Source organism: Trachinotus anak, unplaced genomic scaffold (assembly GCF_046630095.1).
Source record: "Trachinotus anak isolate AG129_WGS33_773 ecotype Australia unplaced genomic scaffold, CSIRO_AGI_Tana_v1 ptg000028l, whole genome shotgun sequence".
NCBI classification, from domain to species: domain Eukaryota; kingdom Metazoa; phylum Chordata; class Actinopteri; order Carangiformes; family Carangidae; genus Trachinotus; species Trachinotus anak.
The window spans coordinates 16,340,050-16,362,943 of NW_027273879.1; positions in this window are offsets into that span (position 1 = coordinate 16,340,050).

Genomic DNA, 22,894 nt, shown 5'->3' on the forward strand with positions numbered 1-22,894 from the left:
ATTACCCACAATTTGATTGAACTGTCAGCTCCAGCTCGCTCCCCCCCCCCCTCTCTTTTTGTTCTTTGACAAACTGACACTGTTGTGTTTTTACCCCAGTCCATTTAATATTCCAACAACAGACTCTTGCTGTAATAGCCTCGGGAAAATAATAAAAACAAGGTTGATTCCTGTGTCCTCTATTATCTATTCATTATGAAAACGATGATTTAGAAGCCTTGCAGTTTGTCTGTAGTGATGATGTCTGTCTTTAGTGTGTAACCCTTGAGAAACAAGTAAAGCTGATGGATCAAATCCTCTTGCTGTGTGTGGTTAGTTCAAGTGTGATTTTTTTTTTTTTCTTCAAATAAGCACAAGTGCCGCATAACAAGATCTGGATGAAAACCTTTTACAAGATGTTTTTTTTTTTTTTTTTTTTTTTTAAAAGGTGCTTTTAAATACTGTTCTGAATGTATGATGTCAAAGGGAAAAGAAAATTGTTTTGAAGAGGGTTAGACAACCACCCATCTATTAATCTCTCCTGAAAGCAAAAAGATCAACGTTTTACGTATTCAGGTGTTGTCAGGTGTTTTGGCTGTTAGGGAAGCTAAAACAGCACGTTTTCTCACACTGGAGATTTGATGATTTATTTTTTTTAAACTTTGTCTTTAGGAGTACCTGCGCCTCCATGAGCTTTTACAACTTGACACATGTTGAATTAATCATGGTTCTTGTCCATCTGAATACATTTTGCAGGTATATTCGCTCTGTTTTGATTCCCTGCAGTAGGTAGGTATGTTTCAGTGCTGCTCAAAGTGTGTTTGTGCATGTCCACATGTTTGTACTCAAGCAGCTCATTTCAGCAGCACTCAATAAAGCAGAGTAGTTGGGGTTACCTACACTTATCTAAACCCTCAGTCTCCTGCAGCTCTCACACCAGACAGCTCCATTCATCTTCATTCCCAATTCAGACCTGGTGCTCTGTTTCTCCATCCCTTCATCTGTAAACATCACAGTAAATATGGAACCCCCCTCTGTGGGAGAATTGATTTTTTTTTTTACAATCGGTGCAGCTTCATGCAGCAGCCAGCAAAGTGAAATTGCTCAGCCATTAGAGATTTATTCCACGTAGCAAATGCTTGCTTTTGCAGTACATGAAGTCGCAGACTGTCGTTTAAAATTCAGTCACCAAATGTGATCATAAAATTCCTTCAGAAGCTTTTAATATTTCTAAAGACAGAAATTCTTTAAGAACATTTGAGCCAAGTTTCAAAAATAAAGAACCAACTCAAACACCACATAAAGTAAATGCAATTGAGTGCCACAGACTTAAGCTTGAAACTGCACTCATGTTATAGAACCTGTCCAACAGATGTGAGCAGCTGTCTGATGATGTGCTGTAAGTTTACAAAAGTATGCAGACCCCTTCACTTTCTGCACACTTTATTGTGATGTATATTTATTTTTAAAGAGGCACAATTTTCCATTAACCTGCAATCAATAATCCATAATAACATAATGAAAACATTTTTTAGAAATTTGTGCAAATTGGTTTGCAATCAAAAGTTGAAATCACTTATTTACAAACATACTCAGACTCCTTGTTGTGGTACTCCAAACTGTGGTGAGCTTTTATTCTGTTTGCTTTATTTATCCCTGTTTTGAGACTTCAACTTGATTGGAGTTCACTGGTGGCTAATTGAATTGATGGGGCACAGTTTAGAAAGGTACATACCTGTGTATATAAGGTCCCACAGTTCATATTGCAAATTAGAACACTAGCCAAGCCATGACAGGTCTCTGTGGACCTCTGTGATAGCTTTATGGCAGGGCATAGATTGGGGCCAGGGTATAAAACAATTTCTAAAGCACTGAGTGTTCCCAGGAGTGCAGTGGCCTCAATAATCGTGAAGCTGACAAAGTTTGGAACCCCAGGACTCTTCCTGGAATAACATGGGTCAAAGGGCCTTGGTCAAGGAACCCAAAGGTCATTCTAACAGAGCCTCAATAGTCCTCCACAGAGAGGGAAGAACCACCCAGAAGGACAACTGTCTCAGCAGCCTTCATGATACAGTTTCATCCGTCTACTCTGAGTAAAGGGATGGAAACATCACAAAGTTAAACTGTGTCACAAAGTCAGCTGAGTACTATGATATGATGTGGTGACTAACCTACACATTTTCCCCTGGGGGATTACTATAGCTGCATTTGCTGTACTCAAAAATACTCAATTGACCTAATTCAACTCTGATACCAGTTCTCAGACATACCTGCTGACCACAACACTTCCTTTGCGTGCCAAACTGCTCCCATGTGCAAAACATATAAAGAGGATGTCACTTGCAGGCATCAAGGCTCATCGTATTTTTTTTGTCCTAGAGTCAGACAGTAGACTTGGGACTACAGTAGCCTGTGGATACTATTACTGATTGCCTGTTGAGTTTGGCAAGACTTGCTGCAGTTCAGCTGCTAGTTAAACTTCTTCTGGTGCCTGTTAGTGTTAGTGACTGCTTGTTTCCCTTTCTTATTTCTATTTCTATTATGATACAATACAATTTATTTACTGTAAAAATCTAGTATCACAATAAGTGAAACACTTCAAGACTTCATCTACTTTATGTTGCCTACAACTCAATTATTTGTAGTAATAATAAAGTCTTAATTGCTTTACTTAAACTCATTACCCACCCAAAATATTGAAAGTTAGATATATATTTCATGGTCCAGAATCCAGTACACTAAGGCAGTGTAACACTCAAACTTTCCAACACCAATCACATCATTAAATGTGCAGCCCTTACTGACAAATTCAGTAGCTCGATGGTAAGTGTTAATGGCCATGTGTGTAGTGCAGGCAGTAAGTATAGTCACTTCTTTTATAAGTGGGCTTTTAATGTACTGTGCCACTGATTTCAATTCACGCTGTATCATTAAAAGAGACACCGTGCAGAAAGCAGGCCCTCATTTTTTTCTGATCTTTTTCTTCTGAAGTGTGAGCCAAGGACTGGAAGATTGACAACAGTGGTGGGATCGACAAGTCAGAATACTCTACTGGCTTATCCAGCCCTGAACATACAATGCCTTGTAATAGACAGTATATGTTAATTTGTTTTGAAGCACTGTCCATTGTCCAAAAACATGATGTGCTATCATTGTGTCATGTTTTGCTGTCTTTAATTTGAAATTTGGTGTCTTTAAGTTTCTTGTGTGTCCTCAGATGTCTTACAGCAGTTCTTAGGCCTGGAGTTTGGATCAATATAAATCTGATGAGTTCTTCTCGTTCATACCACTCATGAAATCGCTTTCATTACAAAGTAAACATTCTCCCCTTTTTCTGTCTTTGGGCCCATTTTCATGGCTGTCAGACACAGGTCTATTTTCCATGTTTCTCTTGATAGGATTCGCTCAGGATTTGTCAACCAGATGTCTCTTTCCTTTCAACTCCATTGTAGCATGCACTCATCTTTGCTTACACATTGTATGGTATTAGCTATAAGGGCAGATGAACACCTGTTGAGTACACTCTTCCAAGCCATTATAAAGCTCTCTCTGTCCACACCAGAAGGTGTTTTCTGAATGTGTTGGCCTCTTGGGATCGTCTTATTTCTAATGTATTCTGAAAGAGTAATGGTTATGAATGAGTAATCTGTTATGAATCCTATGTAGGTCTTCCCACTTCTCCAAGATCTCCATGGTCTCTTCGAGGAATTGAGATATTGAAGTAATTTCTATATGTACTTGAAGGTGCTTACTTTTAGCACTAATTTGAAACTGACACAGTGTATAAACATCAGGTGAACAGTACATTGCCTTCAACTACAGGTCATAGAAAGGAAAGGGATGGTGATATTCAATTTTTTTCTTACCGCCAACAAATTCATGGAAAGACCAAAACCAACAATGTGTTTGTCCATCGCTAATACTTTCCAACTTCCCCAGCCTGTCTGTAACACCCATCAAAGTCCATTAGTTTCTACTGAACATGTTAATCTTTAAAAATTCATCAAAAAATACAAATGTGGGGTGACGCGATAGCTGAATGGTTAGGGTGCGTACCAAATGAGCGCAATTTCTCTTAGCAGGCGAGTGGCCAGTTCGACTCCCGACTGGCCCGACTCTTTCCTGCATGTCATTCCCCTCGCTCTGCCCCTTTCCTGTCAGTCTTCACTGTCCAATCAAATGAAGGCACAAAAGCCAAAAAATATTATCCAAAATAATTTTATATTTGTAAATTGCTCTTTCATTTACTGAAACTGCCAGGTGCTGCTGGCTGTAGCATACATTACTGAGAGGAGTAAATTGTGCATTTGTTGCCACAGATTTGGTGGACTACTTAGTATTTGCAGGAAACGGGACAATAATAATAATAATAATAATAATAATGATAATAATAATAATAATAATGAACTAGTTAGCAAAGTGATTGACTTTACAAAAATACAATGGTGCAATCATGAAACAGAGAACAGAGATATAAGATAATGTAAAAAAAAAAAAAAAAATCCAAAATGATGAAATGATACATGCATAATACAAACAGAAACTCAATTAAAAGACTTTTCTATTAAAAAGTCATTTTTCAGAGAGGACACTAAGCCAGCTTGTCAAATTCTCAGTGGAAGGTTATTTCACAGTTGAGTAGCAAATGCCCTGCCACCCTCTGTCTCAAGCTTTGCCCTCAGAACTGAGACCAACAGCTGATCTGCAGATCTATGACAGCAAGCAGGAATATAGAGGGTGAAAAGGTCAATAATATAAGATGGGGCTAGGCTGCTCAGTGATTTAAAAACAAGCAATAATATTATAAAGTCCACTCTGAACTCCACTGGTAACCAGTGCAGTGAGGCAAGAATTGGAGAAATGTGGTCATATTTTCGAGTTCTAGTCAGTAGCCTTGAAGCAGTATTTTGGATAAAGTGAAGGTGGCTGACAAATTTCTGGGGCAGTCTAGTAAATGAGGAGTTATCAATATGGGTGAAAACAAAAGCGTGGATGAGACTTTGTGCATCACTGAATGAAAGAAATGATCTTATCTTAGCAATACAATTTATTAGAATTACAACAAGTTTCTGGCCTCATGGGTGCACTGCAAACCAAGTTTGGCTCACATAATCCCTGTGTGAACTGGATACATCACCATTACTTCGGTTTTGTCATTACTTAACATTAAAAAGTTGTTTTACATCCATTACCTTCTATCAGCAAGGCAGGCAGTGAGTGTGGTGACTGAGTAAAGGTTTGACGGATTGACAGATAAATACATTTCTGAATAAAAATGAAGTGACATATAAAATTGCGGATAACTTGACCCAGTGGTAACATGTATATGGAGAAGGGTAAAGGACCCAGAATAGAACCTTGGGGAACACCACAGGTGTTGATACAGAACTTAGACCGGTTTAAAGCAGTCCCAGTTTTCAAATCTCTCAATCAAAATGTTACAATCCACTGTGTCAAATGCAGCAAAGAGGTCCAACAACACCAAAATAGCACAGCAGTTGGCATCTGAATTAATCCCCATATCACTTTAAGACTTTTAGAAGTGCAGTGACTGATTCAAAAACCAGACTGAAACTTTTCAAAAAAAATTATATGATCTGAGAATAAACCACTTTTTCCAGTATTTTGGCAAGTAAGGGTAACTTAGATACGCTTCTAAAATGATTAAGGTTATCTGTGTCAAGGTTTGATTTTTTAAATTTTTTTTAGAAGTGGTTGAACAACATTTAAAAACTGGTGGAATAACCCCTGAAGACAAAGACTTGTTAAAAAGAGCTCAAATGTCGAAGGATAAAAGGCAGAGACGTCTTTTAAAATTTTGTGGGAAAGACATCTAAAGGAGAGGATGAGGTTTTCATGCCATTAATCATCCTTAGTAAATCAGGCTGGGATAAAGGATAAAATGAATTTAAAAAAAATATTATGCACCTCTCTCTCTGGTTCATTAAACAGAGAAGGTGTGATTCGGGCTCTAAGGCTGGAAACTTTATCAATAAAGAAGGACCAGATGGGTTTGGACGGTGTATATGAGATCAACTCAACACAAGCTCCACTGCCCGTGTTCATGTCAATGAAGGACGATGTGTGGAACAGTGTGATTCAGTTTTTCAGTGGGTTTTGCACAACAATGAAGCACTATAGAACTGCAGGCTTTTGCAGTGCAGGAATTCAATTAATTGTTGGTTTGGTCTTTTTAAATGGTTTGTTGACAAGAAGTTGAAATATATAGAATAACATCAGACTTATCCCATATAAAACTTAAGTAATCCTATTTAACATTTGGTTGGAAACCCTTTACAGCGTCTGCAGGCAGTTGATCAGTCTGAGCCTTAGGGAATAAAATACACATTCACTTTTATTGAGGAACTGCTGCAATGAATTATTTTCAACATTGATAATCTATCAATATTTTTAAATAATAGATTAAAGCCAAGGGGGTGTCTGCAAAGTGTGTCTATTGTCCCATCAACTGTCCAAAATCCAAAAATATTTAAATCACAATAAACTATGCAAACTCTCACAGTTCAGAAGCTGGAACCAGAGTTTGTTTGACATTGCTCAGTGAATGGATTGAGGTCAGATGACTGATGTAGTGAATCAAGAATATACAGTATAATGTTACACTGCTTTGATAAATAATTGTCTTGCAAGTTACCTAATCAATGTCGGCCTGAATCAATATCTACTTGAATTGCAAATCTTACAATAAAAACCTAATCACACTGTGAAATCCTGTCAAATCCCAGCCCTATATTTGCTTATAGCTATGCATAAGGACCCAGTACATTGAGGATTTAGACACGCGACAGCCAACATCCCTGAATTATTTCAGGCAAAGGCTCTTTTATTCTGTCTCAACTTGTGGCTAATCCCCATTGGAGCTTTGCCTAAACCCCGCTGGTTTAATAAAAACAGAGCTCTGACTGACACAGGGGACTGACCACTCTTCTCAAGTTAATTGAATGCTACAGTTATAATACCACAGTGCTCAACCTCTCCCCAACAAATACACACACCTTTGCACGTGCACACACAGTGACACACAAGCATTAATGGGTTAGAAACATAATTCAGGATATACTTGTAGATTACTCGTACAGTATCTATGCAGGCACAGAAACACAGTTCTACTTAATGGGCCACCACTCTGCGATTTATACATGCACAAAAATCTGCTGCTCAGGAACACACTGCTGTCCTCCAATCCTCTGCACATCCTTAGCTGAACATGTGAGGCGGTTTTGAGGTTAAACATTCTCATGGCTGTGTTTAATAAGTTATGGGAAATTCAGAGAAGTGTGCCCGAGGGTGGGAATCATTCTCCCTATTTTATCAAACTTTATCAGCAATCTGTGCTGTAATTGGCTTCTAGATGCAAACAAACTCCGAACACATCTCTCGGAGAGAGAGGTCTTTGTGGAACTCACTTGTGAAGTATATCCAGAGGATGTATTGCAACCCCAAAACCGTGAAATATTGGGTGTGTTGGATATGATGGCAATATGAAATTCTGTATATCGAACACCATCATGGATCTTTTTGATGTGTCACTGATTGGACACGCTGCACATGTACAGTCTGATAAAGAACAGCCTATTTGTCTGTAGAAAATAGGCTGTACAGTCTTCCTTTTTTTTTAATTAGTAGTTATTTTATTTTAGAAACTAATGCCGTACTGTTAAAGTAATGGCCATATGTAGATTTACATAGTTTCATACTTGCACACTTTCAATGTCAGACTTTGATTTTACCACCAAATGCAGCCAAATGCTAAGGAAGTTACATTTGGACTTCTGTTTCTGAACACATGAAAATAGAAATCTGCATGAATTTTTTGGGTCACAGTAAATATAAAAAAATTATTCTTGCTGTCCAACATTAAGGTATGATTTAAAAAAAAAAAAAAAAAAAAATCTCCTCAGCCATTAATCCATTGTTAGTGAAATCTGGGGTACAGCATCTGTGGATTTACATGACTAATATATGTCACTGGTTCCTGTTAGTCATTTGCACCCTGCTGAGTGCTGCTGGCAGCTGTGTTGTTTGTGTTGCACTTTTCTTCTCTTACTTCTTCTTTTGATTAAAAATGAGCTGAGGCTGTGAGTCCAAGTCATACAGCAACTAGAACTGGCAGCTTAGCCTTCGAATCTGTCTCACTAAACCAAATCTGTTGCATAATACACCACTGACAAACTACTATTATGCCACTAACTAACATTTCCTCAACTATACATTTCATCCCTTCCATTTTACACACTTTTACATTTATACCTTTTTCAAAAATGGCTATTGCATAATTGGACATACAAATCTGTTGCTATTTCTCTGATCATCTACTTTGACAAAACTGTTTGCTCACCCCATCTGCTGATGAAGACCACGAGAAGGAGTCAAAGGCTTTCATGAACTATTTTAAAGTTAAGAATGAAAGTACATTCTCAAAGTTAAATCAGTTGGTGGAAGCAATGTGCCAAGAACTGTAGCAATTTCATAGCAACACCATAGAAGAAGACTGCCAACCATAGTAGCATTGATAGACAGACATAACAGCTTTCAAAAAAAAAATAAAGTCTATGCAAATGTGTTATCGGAAAGATAATTCATTTAACATATTTGTTGGGCCTCAAGGATGCACACAGTGAATTATGGGGAGAGGGGTTGAATGCAAACAACTGTTTGTGTATAATGAAAAGTCCATTGTCTGCCTCAAGCTGAATTATGTCCAAGTATGTTTTGTATGAGTCTCCTATATTTTCTTTCAGTCATCATCAGGACAGAAGCTGTGAGCACATTTTGTAGGGGAGAATGGCAGGATGTGTTTGGAGAATCAGCGGGAATTGGCAGCCATAATAGAGACAATTTGAGAACTCATGAACCTCTCTTGGGAATAGTGTTTCATTATTGCACTCATCAGTGTATCATGATGTGATGTTGTCTTCTAGCTTTGTCGATACTGAGGCTGAAGGCTGTATGGCGACTTCCCGCTGGGGAATTAAGTTAGGCCCCCAACCTGTATGTGTGAGAGGGAAGACTAAAAGGGTTGACTGTCAGTTGTATAGCAACTGCTGGAGAAGCTGCAGTGGGGTCCAACAGCATGAGACCACTTTAACAAATGGGAACTGTACTGATTTATACCATGAACAGACAGCAAGTTGCAGGAAGTCAAAGACATTCAACAGGAAATGAGTCCACAAAAGACAATATATAGAATATCATAAAAATCATCTGATGCTGATTCATGTGTGAAAAATGATTATGCATGAACAGGAGGACTCCTCCAGGATACCTGCTAACAGCAAGCATCCTGGAGAATATTATGTTCAAAGGTCTACACCCGGGACTCCTAAGGTCATTAACAATGGCACAGAGCATCTGGAGGTACATAATACTGAAGGCAGCAGACAATGCAGATCAAGAAGCAACCCCAGTAGTGTGAGGTGTAATTGATTAGAGGTGACAAACTCAAGACTTTTCTTTTTTCTGTTTTAAAGGGACAGGGACAAGTGGATAAGAGTTCCAGTTGTTTCTTTTCTTTGTCAGGTTATGGATTTCAATGTATTAGTTAGACTATAGATCAGACATAGTCTGTGGAAGGAACATAGACTATTAGATTATAGATCAGCACTTATCTGTGAAAGAAAAATGAATGAACATTTTTGAAATTCCTACATTTTTATGAATGGCTTGTCAATTAATATCCAGTGTGACTTTTGAATCTTGAGTCACTTCAAGACATCGCTGATACTTTAGTATTACTTTTGACAAGGGAGGGTTGTTTGTGTTTTTTGGAAAAGAAACATGACACTAGCTGGCAAGAAATAGATGATGCACGACCTGTAACAACAAGGAGGAAATTGAAAGTTATAGAAATCCTGACAAGGCTGATTTGTGTTTTTTCATTGCCTGAGGCCTTGTTCAGAAAACCAAGGGGAGAGTGGGGACAGGCAGACAGGAAAAAGAAAACTGAGGTCAATGGAAGATGAGACACATATGAAAAGGGAAATTGAAGTAGATATTGCAATAAAATCAGGCTGAATGTGTGCTGTATGCAGTGAAGTAAACATGTCATGACAATGAAACTGAAATATGTAGAACATGCACAAACAGTACATTTTCTGGAACTGGAACTTTTGGTGATTCTTACATTTCCTTCTCATCGCAGCATCAATTTCAAATGTGGCAGCCCATCCAAAAGATTAATTCAAAGATACAGTTGCAAATCACTCCCACGCAGATGGAATGATCCGTTGTCATTCCATATGAAAAGAGGAAACCTTGAGACATTTTCACTTTTCTAATGACATTGATTATGCAGACAATCGATGATCTCTGATAATGTCATCGCTTTCATAGGTATTCTTAGGCCTTGGGTGATTTTACAGGTGAGGGTTATCATATCTTCATAGTGATGAATGCAACATAGCTGTTCACTTAATATTTGATGAAAAATAACATAAATAAGGAAGTGTAGCCTATGTTTAATTTTGCTTGATGAATCTTGTTTATATAATATTGCAGTGTGTTCATGCATTTTTTTAAGCCATCAACAGATTAACAGAACCTCATTTTTTAAACTAGATTCTTGACAATTTAGTATCAGTAGGAGCAGATTTTGTTCATGTTTCCCTGTGAGTGCTCTTTTAATCCCACTTTAGTGTATAGTAGTCATTTCTATTAATATCAATAATAATTTTAAGAGGTATGTTACCGTTACTGTTACTGTTTTTGTTGTTTTGTTCTTGCTTTGTTCTTGTGTTGTTTACAAATGATCCAAGTTTACTGCTGTTGTTCATTCTCAGAGTGTTATTTTTGATGAAGGTGATCATATGTTAATGTTGTGTTCACAGTTTGTTTTCACTGGCAGTGAAAATAAACTGTAAATCACTTTTGCAAGTTTAAAGAACCTCACAGTTAAACCGTGCATGGAATAACTAGACACATAATTTATTGATAACAACTACATTACTATACATTAAATTTCTTATTCTCAATTATTATTATCTTATGGTAATAATGACAAACTGCTGGCAAGTTATTATGATCAATGTGGAACATATTGTAGATATAATTTCAATGTATCTGGTCGACATCTCAAAGTCTCTCTTTGGCTGCTAAGCTAACATTAGCTAACTAACACAGTTTCACAGACATTGATGACTACTGACTTTTTTTTTTTTAATTAGCTAACAATAGGTGACTCCGATAGTCTGGCCAGAGCATACAGGACTAAAACCTACCTGCGCAGTTAGCTTTCGCTAGATCTTTTGTTAACCAACAACCTACTGACATTGGCTAACAGATTTCAGCTGCAGTCAATTGATGCTCTAAGAATGAGAAGCCTAACAAGTTTAATCTTACTCTTGATATTATGGGGACGTTTATGTCCAGGGGGCTCATAGTGATGAGACATTTTAGGTGGTCACTGAGGTAATGGTCTGCTCTGGCTCAACCACTGCATGTAGTAACCAAACGATATGAACATAGTATTCGGCTGGAATGCAAACATAATGCTTTTTAACACATTTCACACCCTGTAGAAGTCAGCACAAATTCTGCTTCTACTGCGTCTTCAACTCAGGGGTTGACATGTTGGTAAAGTATAAGCCAGGATGTAGCTGTTGTATCAGGGTTGAGCAGATGATAAATGTCACAGCATTTGTAGCAATTAGTTAATTATACCTCAGAATGAATTAAGCCAGTCAAGACAAACGCATTCACAGGGGGAAATTACGTGCACCAAGCATGTTGATAGTGCAGCTGGTATTCACTTTGTGCTGTCTGACAGTTTTTAATCCAATCAGCATTTGAGAGTACCATTGATGTTGTCCCTATGTCAGGACGGCTTCTGTGACAGGGGCACGTAAAAGCTGGTAGATAGACTTTGATTAATATGGATTGTCGCGTAATTCATTCTTAATGGTGTGTGATATAACCAAGACAAGCAAGTACCCTATTTTTATGTTAAAAACGCAATTCCACATATGCTTCCCCCTTTTTCCAATTTCCTCCCTTTGATTTCTTCCACAGATGAAGTCGTAGATACTAGATATGTCTATTTCACTGAGATTGACTGTTGTTGTCGCAGCTCATTGAGCTATAAGATTTTGTCATTTTGTCCCAGCATCTAAGCCAACATCACAACTGCTTTACTGGAGGAGTTTGTGCTCTGAGGAATAATGAAGATGCTGCAAAATGTTTTTGCCAATGGGTGAAACTACTGTGTCGAAACATAAGATTTTACTTTCAAATATATTTTCTGAAGCTTATATTTATGTCAGTTTTATTTGTATGGCACATTTTGATCCAAAACAGCATATATACAGCATTCATGACTCCCTACCTGTCTTATCCCCCCAGAGAATCCAGCAAAGCTGCATTTAGCTGCACAGATCTTAGCTATAGTTGAGGTAGATTTCTTACATCTGTACAAGGCTATTATCATAGGGAGTCCATCTGTATTATACGAATAATGCTGACATTGTATCACCTAAATAGCTGCACAAGATGTAATGCAGTTTAATGTGAGGTTCTGCCTGCTGTTTGCACTGTGTGTTGTGTCATTTCGCTCTGTCACATTGTTTTGTTTGATCATTGGCTCCGCTGTGATCACATGGAGAGAGGTAAACTGCTTTGTTTGTCAGTACCTTTTATTAACAAGTATAAAGGTGAATTAAATGTCATGTTTCCATCCTCCAGAAAGCAAAAAACCCATTAAGGCTTTCCCAGAGGGTTACATTTTCCACGGAAGGTGCCTGAAGGAGAAATCAAATTCCAGGATACTGAATCCCATAGGTCCTATGGAGACTGTCACCTACTGATTAGTTCTTGTGTCTCCCCCCTTAGTGCCAGACAATAGCCTTCCTGCTGTGAATAATTAAGGTTTGCAGGCACTATGTTCTCCCAATTCCCATCTCAGGATCACTAGCCGCGCCTCTGAAGACGTGCTTCTCTGCACGTCGTTGAAGGTTTTACTTTCTGAGATCAGACATGTTGAGAGATGTCTAGAAAAAACTACTTTATAGCCACCCTGCTGACTTTACTGCGGTGCAACTGAACTTTCACTAAGCAGATTTGGCAGAGGTCTAAAAAAATCATATGTTTCCATTTGAGTCAACGCAGGAGTAATGCTGCTCTGACAGATGGTGTGAGCAGCCTTTTTATCTGTACATTTGAAACGTATTATGTCCTTGCTAGAACGCAGGCACCCTCACCCTATTAAAGATTCCTGTGTGTTTTTTTGTATGTGTATATGTGTGCGTTCATATGTGTATGCACGTGTAAGTGTGTACCGATTTGTCATTGGATGTGGTGAGTAGTTGATGTGGGGCTGCGATAACATCGCCCCCCCCAGACCAAAGGCACAAGCAGCCAGAAACCAGGCCACCAAGGCCCCTAGCCGCCCCCAGAGCCCGCGGACCCAAGGCAGCATGCCCCCATGACAGCCACATGCCAGACCCAAAGCAGAGCCCGTGAGGGAGGACAGAGGCAACAGCCCCCAGTGCAAGGAGGCCTGTAGAGGGACAGCAGGCAGGAAGCCCCCCACACCCCCAGCAGAGAGCCCTCCACACACCGGAGGGGCCCCAGCCCCCCAAGCTGCGGCGGTCAGACACTCCGGCCCTAATGACCCTGCAGGACAAATGTGGGAAGGGAGGCCCCCACCTGGCCCACCACCCACAAGAGGAGGCTGCCCACCCCCACCAGGGCCACCCGTGACATTTAATTTTATCTTAAATATGATCACAAAGTTTTCATGATTCCTATTTTTTTGGCTTTGTAAATTTACTTTTATGGTTTGCAATACTAATGATATGCATTTTCTTAGAGAGCTATCAGTTAGGATAAAGTAGGTTTTGAATGTATTTGATATGGTGCATAACTTCACCATTGACACTATAATACAGGGAAATAGGGACACAGAGAAAGGCTCAGTTAAATGTATTTACTACTAATGCAACCTTGTCGTCTCACTTTTTTTTATCCTCTCATGTTTCTCTGCTCGACAGTGAATGTGAGGCCTATATCCTGTTAGATTTGTTGTATACAAGGAAAATGGAAGACAAGCTGGTAATAGTTGCATTCCTTCTAACCTGTTAGATCAGCAACAGAGAAAAACATGATGAATATAGATAGCTTTGACTGAAATATATTAAGAGTACTGAATTTTTCTTCTCGAGAATATTTGCAAGCTCATTAGGTGTGCCAGCTAAGTGATTGACAGAAAAAAAAAAAAACATTTCCAGCACTTCTGCTTTTGCTTTCCTCTGAAAATACAGGCAACATGGTACACCTCATGTTTTCAAGCCTGGTGATAACAGCTTTGAGTCAAAGCTTTGCGAACCTATAGTACAAGGATCCTGTTCAGCAGCCTGAAACGCTGTTAATGACTTTGAGAACCGCCAACAAATGGTTACACTTTACTTGGATAGTCTGCCTACAGAGGGTTTACAGAGTATTTGTTCACTAATCTTTGTTGAATATTCTGATGTCCAACAAATGTTCAACAATGTGTGTATAAATCATCAACCAGCAAACAACATTTAAGGGTTAGTGAAAGGGTTAGGGTTAGTGAAAGTTGAGGTGTTGAGTCTCAACTAATAACTTGTTGAAATATTACTGATACTGCGTAGACTCACTGTAGGTGGACTGCCCCCAAAAAAGTGTGTTGCCAAAATAATCATCTTTTGCAACTGATGGGTCTCTACTACTGTACTTTAGTGATGGAAAGCAATCAGCAACTGAACTCAGCCCACACGCTGTCAGCAGATGCACTGAGACAAGATAACAAACGGGTTTTGAGTTTGGATGTAAAAGTTAGATAATTATGATGGTGCAAGTGCATGTAATGACTGCTTTTTCAAGACAAGTTCTTTAAAGTCAGATCATAATTAATTGAGAGGAGGTGAGAAATACTGTAATATACCCAGTTTGTATTGCTTTAGTTGATCTTCTGGCAGCAGCATTTTGAACAAGGTCTAAAAATAGAAAAGAAAGCAGATTATATTAACCTCGCTTTACCCCTGAAATGAATGCAATAGAAAATGTATAGATTCTAATCTTTACAGACAAATTCCAAGTGATTCTTTGTCATCCTACAATTACCACTTTTAATTGTGGCATGGTAAGAATAATAATTAAAAGAAAAAGATTGCTATTTTACCACATACAGCCTTAATCGTGAACTTAAAAGCTTGTCATTAGGGGGCAATGTGTCCACAGTGTCTAATGTGTTGCATTACAGACACCACAGTATTCTGATGTGTGATGCCTCTAATTTCTACGACTATAAATGGTCAAATAGTATATCATATAAAAATAAATAAATGGAGCTTCCTGTGTGAATAACTTTTACTTTAAAAGTTCAGGAAATTTAGGCGATTGAAGTTAAAAATTAACAAATGAGGGGCACTCAAATGGTTTTCTTTCTTGGTTCTTATACGGCAAATCCAAGTCAAGTCACACATAATTCAAGACGAGTCCAAATCAAGTCCAAAGTCTGTCAGTACAAGTCTCAAGTCAAGTGTCAAATATGGAAAATCTCACAGAAATCTCACTGTAAGGAGCTATTTGTAAGTTTTGGTCTTGCTACAGTACATACAGAAGCAAAACAAGAGGGTTGTTGTCCACCACTCTTGGCACGTACAGAAACACAGTTTGATGCTGAGGTTGCAACATTTTCTCTTGACTGGCAAGTAAACTGTTAATGCTAATCTTGGCTAGGTAGCAATAGAAAAACTTAAAAATAGCTTCTTTAAGTCCAAGTCTCAAATCTACAGGTCTGTTAATGCCTTACATTTAATTTATTTTAAGCAGCCTACTGTAACTGCTTTGCATTGTTGGAAAGTTACTGCACATTATCTGTTTTCATAAAGATTATAGTCACCAGCATAAGGTTCCTTACATTGCAGTGCCTCCATTCAGCAGCATCCTTGCAGTCCATTTCCCTCTGCTCAAAAGTCACATAAATCACTCTTACACTTTTTGTGTTGTATTTTTAAAGGGGTGCAGCAGCTCTCTTTTCAAACCTTCAAAGGCTTACTGCATGCAACAGTATAAGGCATAAAGGCAGAGGGGGAGAATCAAAGCATGCTGTCAGTAAAAGCTGTTCCGTGGTTTGTGGTCTTGTTTCAATTATCCTACAGCATAACTGTTCCACAGACATCAAAAGGCTGAAAGTGCCTGGGTGAATCATGCTAGGATGAGAATGGGTACGGCTTTGTTTTTACCCAGGACCGAGGACAGCAGGATGGCAAAGTCACAGGAGATTTACGAGCCAGTGTTCACTGCTCTTTAAGAGGATGCGTAAGGGAGTGTGCTTAATGATTTATTACCTCATGCCACTGTAGAAATCAAAATGGATTTTAGAATCTGCTCAACTCTCAAATCCAGACCTCGAAGAATGTGATTTATGAAAGCGACATCATGCGCCCTGTATGTTCCACTGTGTGTCTTAGCAAGCATGTGTGAAATGGTATGTTGGCCTCATTAAGCACATTCAAGTTATGTACAGCGTAGTGCATTTTTTTTCCTTTTTTTTCTTTTTTTTGTATGCAAGTGTTTCATAAAATGCTGTTTTCACATCTGCTTGTCTCATTATGCTACATAACTAGGATGAATCACAGACACATATTCATTCACAGAGTCAGTTATGCTAACATGTAGTGTGGCATAGCATAATAAACATGCAGGTCACGGTTGGTTGCACTGATGGTGATGAGAACCCATCAGTGTGTCAAATCTGGTGTCTGATTTGGTGTTTTGACAATTTGATTGATTTAAAGTTTTGTTTTTTAAAAACTAATAATTCAGGCTAAAAGAAAAAAAGTCAAGAAAATAAATCTGAAAAAAACATTTCAGAAAATGTAACTCCTTGTTTGTGCCAGAGTAGGGAAAAGAGTCAAATCCCTTGAGCATGAAAGCTGTGAAGACAAAGCAGTCAGAGGCAAATCTACCTCTCATAAAGAATTAAACATTTAATAAACATGGTGATTTCATCTTAGTGGGGCTGGGTGCAGAAATATGGAGAGAATCTTCCTTCAAGTCCTCCTCCCTTTGAAGTAAACTTTCTCCCACCGGTGTTCACACACTCAGTGAAAACACACAACTCAGACAGGAAATGAAAGCTAGAATTCCCAGCACACAGTCAGCCAAGTGTGAGTAACTCTTATTGATCAAAAACCCTGTTGACCCCCTGCAGATATATTAGGGTTTGATTGTTGTTTGCTTTTGTGTTTTTTTGGTTTTACTGTGGTTGTTTCCAGTGGAACTGCAACAGTCTCTTTACCCTTAAAGTCTTAGAGTCCACTCATACAGGTGTTTTCACTTATTCTGCCCAGGTTGTCTCTGGACTGTGCTTGACTGACATTCCTTTCACACTATGTTAGCTTCTCTGAACCTGTTATACCAGGGCTGTTTTCTCCTCCATCATTTGTAGGACTACATGTAGCTTGGTGACATCACATAATCCCCTGCACAGCTCCACCCAGCTTCAACCTGAGCACATGTGTAATCGGGCGGAATAAGTAAAAACATGCAGGCAAGTGTGCAGGGCTTTCAATGCTGAGTGGTGGATGACTGCACATGGGGCCTCATTCAAATATTTTTTTCTTTTTTCCCCTAAATCTGTTTGCATGTATGTAAGCACATATCTGTCATTTGTTCTTGCAGATGTTTTTGAATTAGTATTGTTTTTAAATTGGAGGCAGGTTCTCAAGAGAATCAGTTATAAGCATAAAGAAAGAGACAGATCATCCAAATAAGAGCAGCAGTCCTTAGTGCCCTGAGCAAGCCATCAACCTGTCAAAGCAAACAAGGGCAACAACATTAATGATGATAATAATATTCATTAAAGCTGCAAGTTGTGTTGAATGGCCCTCGCACTCTTGTGGATATCGGGGGTGCTGGCAGGATGCCTGTTACAGCAGCCCTGCACTGTCACGCCCATGCAACATTGCGCCCATGAGTAAAATGTCCTACAAGAACTGTGTGACATGCATTATGTTGCTGTATATCAATTGTAGACCAGGCCATGAAAATTTCAAGTAAATGAAATTGTAATTGTGACATTAGCCATACTTCCTGTTACCAGTCGGTGGCCCTATGAGTATAACTTAATGTTGCCATGTAAATGTCTTCAGGCCAGGACTCTTACCATACATGAGAAGTTTGGTGCAGATTGGAAAATGTATACTAGACGTACAAGAATTTACTCTTTCATGAAGAATCAACGAAATTCGCCATGGTGTGACGCAGACATGCAGTTCAACAAACATTAAAACGCTTTGCAATTTAGGATAGTAAAGGTTTTAACTGAACTGACCAAATCTGGAGTTGATCTGATGAAATTTCTAGGAGGAGTTTGTTAAAGTACAACGCCTGTAAATGGGAAAAAGATGCAACAGGATTGCACACTAAATTCAAAATAGCAGACTTCCGGTTGGGTTCACCACATTTAGTAATGACAACAGTACAGAGATCTAAAATTAGTAACCAAACAAATACATCAGTTAATCTTATGGTCACAGTAGTGGGACGTTGGGACATAATAATTCCCCAAAACCTGTGATGCTGTGGATAAAGAACTTAAGGAAACAAGCACACAGCTCATAAATGTGACTGACAGACATCTGGCAGCACCGGAGACCATACTACCACAGATGTCAGGCATCATCAGGCAGGCTCACAGTCATTAGCAGCTCAAATGATGTCTGTGCTGGAAAAATACATTATTCAAGTATCCCAGAAAATAGTAACTTAAATGTGATGCAGCATCATCCAATTACAAGCAAATCATGGAGCCCCTCATGTATTACGCAAGAACAAACTGTTTAGGAAACACACACACAACACAAACTCTTGTTAACAATCTTTTTTTTTTTTTTTTCTGACATCATTAGTGTTTTCTTCTCTTGGCTTTTAGTGCTGCTGTTGTTTTGGCTGCTGCAGTCACACTGCTCTGCGTCTCTCGTGTGATAATGCACTTTTTGCTGTCTTGACTTGACCTAGATCTCACCACAAACCAAATAAGGATCTTCAAGTTTTCAAATGATCCTGACCAACTGTGAATGTCTGTCTCACCTACAAGCACTTTGGCAATAATTAAACACTGATGAATCCAACAGAGGTTCCCACTTTGCCCGTAAGCACAAGTTAAGATCAAATGTGTGCACACGAATGTTTCACCCATTGCTCCATTGCATTAAATGATGAAGGTATAACAAAGCAATTAGTATTAAATCTCATTAGTATTAAATCTTGCCACGTCATGCTAAAAGAAAGAATGTAAGAAAACATGGAGTCAAATTTCCAGGACTCAACAGACTGACATGTAAAAAGTAATAGAAGAAGCTGCGTGATCACTTTGTGCAGAGAGGAAGAAAGACGTTTAAAGTGGCACCGCTGTGCTGTGAGTGTCGCGCAACCAGTCATCCACCAACTGGAAAGAAAGGTTGTCTGACTTTATTAAGCATCAGGCAAGAGAGTTCTGGTGTTGTTTATTCAGCCTCGTCGGTATGACGTTAGTGCTCCTTTTTATTTATCACTGCACATGCAGCTTTCAACTGTGGAGGTAGACACCCTGCATGAGGAGAGGCGGCAGGGCAGTTAGAGCTATCCAACCAGACCCCATCCGCTCTTTCATCATCTCCATCTTCCCTGCCATCCAATCTCCTCATGACTCTTGTTCCCCCAGAGGGACAAAAAGAAAATGTAATGCACCTAATGTGGCTACTGCTGAGCGACAATATCCACTTTGATCTTGTGTGTCAGGGAGGGAAATTATGCAAACAGTAACAATATATGCATCATTTCGCAATTACCTGTGCATTTATTGAGAACAAATAACACCTGATGACAGCAAAGTCTTTCTGATGCACACAATGAGCAAAATTAGATGCCGAGGAGGTCCCTATGTTTGTGATTTCCCCATTTGTTTTTGGCAGAAGGAATGAGACAAATATCTTATGTGAATCTCGTAATGTTTACACAGCAATTATACGTTGCGGCTAAATAATGCAGCCAGTGTTTATTTAGGGCAACATGAACATGTCTGTGTTTGGAAACACTGCAGCCTGGTTTATGTACAACAGAATGAACAGATGATGTTTGGAACTGTAGCTTCTGGTTTGGTGCAGCAGAGAACGGCCAATTGGATGATGAGAAATGATTCATCACATTTGTTCATACATTGGGGTCCAAAAGGACCACTGTGTGTGTTTTTTCTTTTTTTTTTTTTTTTTTCCAAACTGCTATTTTAAAGATCAGATGAAGCTCAGTGAAGCCCAGGCCTACAAGTCTTAAAGTGAAATATTATCTATGTACATTATACATGAAATATGACCATAACATTTTTAAGCCAGCAAGATCTGAAACCAGTACTCCAACTACACCCACAGTATTTTCACACACAAGAATTTCAATCCAACACATGAAGGTTGGCCAAAAGCAGCATTTCACCCACAAGCCCACCTTCTGTCAGTAAAGTTTTTTTTTTTTTTTCACAGCTTTCATATTTTTTCAGAGGAATAACTGATGGAGGAGAAGAGGAGGAGGAGAAGGATGTTGTATCAGAGCGTAATGGGACATTTAAGCAGCCATTCAAATCATGCAAATGCCCTTCAGCTTTGGGGGTGATCCAGCTCAGAAATACAGTGTGAGATTGTATAAATTCTTGGCAGGAAAACTGTAAATATGAGCAAATAGCTCCAAATCAGAGAACTGGGAATAAATCACACCTCCAGAGGATACTTACTAGTCATCACCTTCACTTAACACTGCATGTTAACCTGTAACTTGCTTCAAAGGCACCTGTTAGTACAACTGATTGTTTTAGTTCTCTAGTCCTTCTCAACTTGACACAATTGAAAGTTAGTGTCTAAAAAAACTACACAGTCATATTCACATAACCTGCGACTCTTGTGGACTCCAGATGACGCTGGCATACCTGTACAACCTGGCACCAGCTTGTAAATAGCAGCCAGTGTGCCAGTTTCCATTGAGCCCATGGGCGTGACAGTTCTTCTCCAGCAGGGGCAATACAGTCGAGGAGGCTGTCAACTGTGGATCCAAACATACAAAATCTCTATTTATCTACCTGCTATCATTTAGTATTCTAGTCTTCTATTTAATGGTTGTTTGCCAACATTTATTCCTTGTTTTAGTTTTGTGATTACAGAGAAATACCGCCAAGCTACAGTACCTAACCCAATTGAAACACAATGTATTTGCACCTTATATTGTCCACAACATACAAAGCACTCTGCAGCCCATCATGTCATGTCACATCTTCTGTTTTATCATTCAGTTTCTAGTATTTCTTGTTTTATTTTAGTGTTGCTGATTTTTCCCTCTCCTTCCAGATCCTCACTTCCTGTCCTTGTTTGCTTCCCGTGTCTGTGATTGTCTACCCCAACCTGATGTGTTGCACTTGTTTCTCATGGTTTCCCCCCTCCTCGTGTATTTAGTCTCTGTGCTCTTCTCCCTCTGTGCCAGCTCATCTTTGTTCATTGAGACAAGTGTTCCAGCCTTTTCTGGTCTTCTTGGAGCTCTCATAGTTTTTTTTACCCTGCCTCTGCCTGGCCTTTTTTAGTGAGATTGCAGAGTAAGCAATCCCACTATATGTTGTTCTCAGGTAAAATTTTTGTCTTTATTATCAATATTTCCCCTCCACTCACTTTTTGGCACCTATGTAGTTGGATTTTTTTGCTTGTTTCTTCTGTGTACCAAACCCTTTGCCCTAGTACAGACTCAGATTTTTGGAAACCTGACTCTGCCTTGAGTCGTGCGTTGGTTGGTTCCTGCTTTGTGTGTCCAGTCCATACACTGTAAATAAAGATGGTTATAGCGTCTGTGACGTCACCCACAGGTTTCTGTAGAGCAGGTTTGAAGCTCAGAGTGAGCAGCTCCACCATCGCCATCTTGCCAGTGCCAGAATGGGCAAAGAGGAGGGACATATGTGGAGCTGAGACTTTGGTGCATGTCTCTGTGGTTATGGCGAGGATATGCTCACCCATATGTCACTCAAAGTGGCATTCCCTAAATTATGCAGAACGGATGAGTTATACAAAAATTTACCACAGTTGTCACAAAGGTGGAAATTAGCTGTAGAGACCAAAACTGTTTTCTGTACCAGGCTGTAAACATATTTATTTCTGCCGTAAAGTTGGACATTTTAACATGAGAGTCTATGGGGACGGACTTGCTTTTGGAGCCTGCCCCAAATGGCCATTCGAAGAAGTGCAGTTTTTGGCACGTCTGTGTTGGCTTCAATTTTCAGCCTTGGAGGCTTCTGCTTGGTCCAGTCATTAAACAGCCTTTAGCTTCATAATGATAAACTGGGAGTAACAGGTGATAATAATGCAATCTTAACAGAGTCTATCATTTAGGTGGGTGTGGCAATGCTGACGTGGGCGGACTATGAATATTAATACGTATTCATCACCATTTGGACACACACAGATTCACAGTCTATGTGATATTCCTCTGGAATCATATCAGAAAAGAATGACAGAAGCCCAATGTTTAGTAGCTACATCAACATATGCTTTTCTATGATGTGAAGAAATAAAAATATACTGTTGGATGAAGTCACAAGGCACAAATACAATACTGATGCTACTATATAAGAATTTTAAGCTTGCTATAAAGTCACTAAAACATTACAGCCACATTACAGAAACATGTCATATAGGATTTTTTTTAGGTGTAAATATGTAAAAAGCCACACTTCCACAATTCTACAGGACATGTCAGGAAGTATATCTCCACAGGGATGCAAGGATCAACTTGGCATTAATGGACCTGTCTCTGTGTTATGTGTCCATAATTAAGAATTCTCAGAGTCTGCAGGCTACATTAACTCTGACTGCACCACACACTCCATTTGCACCTTCATGCATCCATAATTCACTCATTTTTCCTA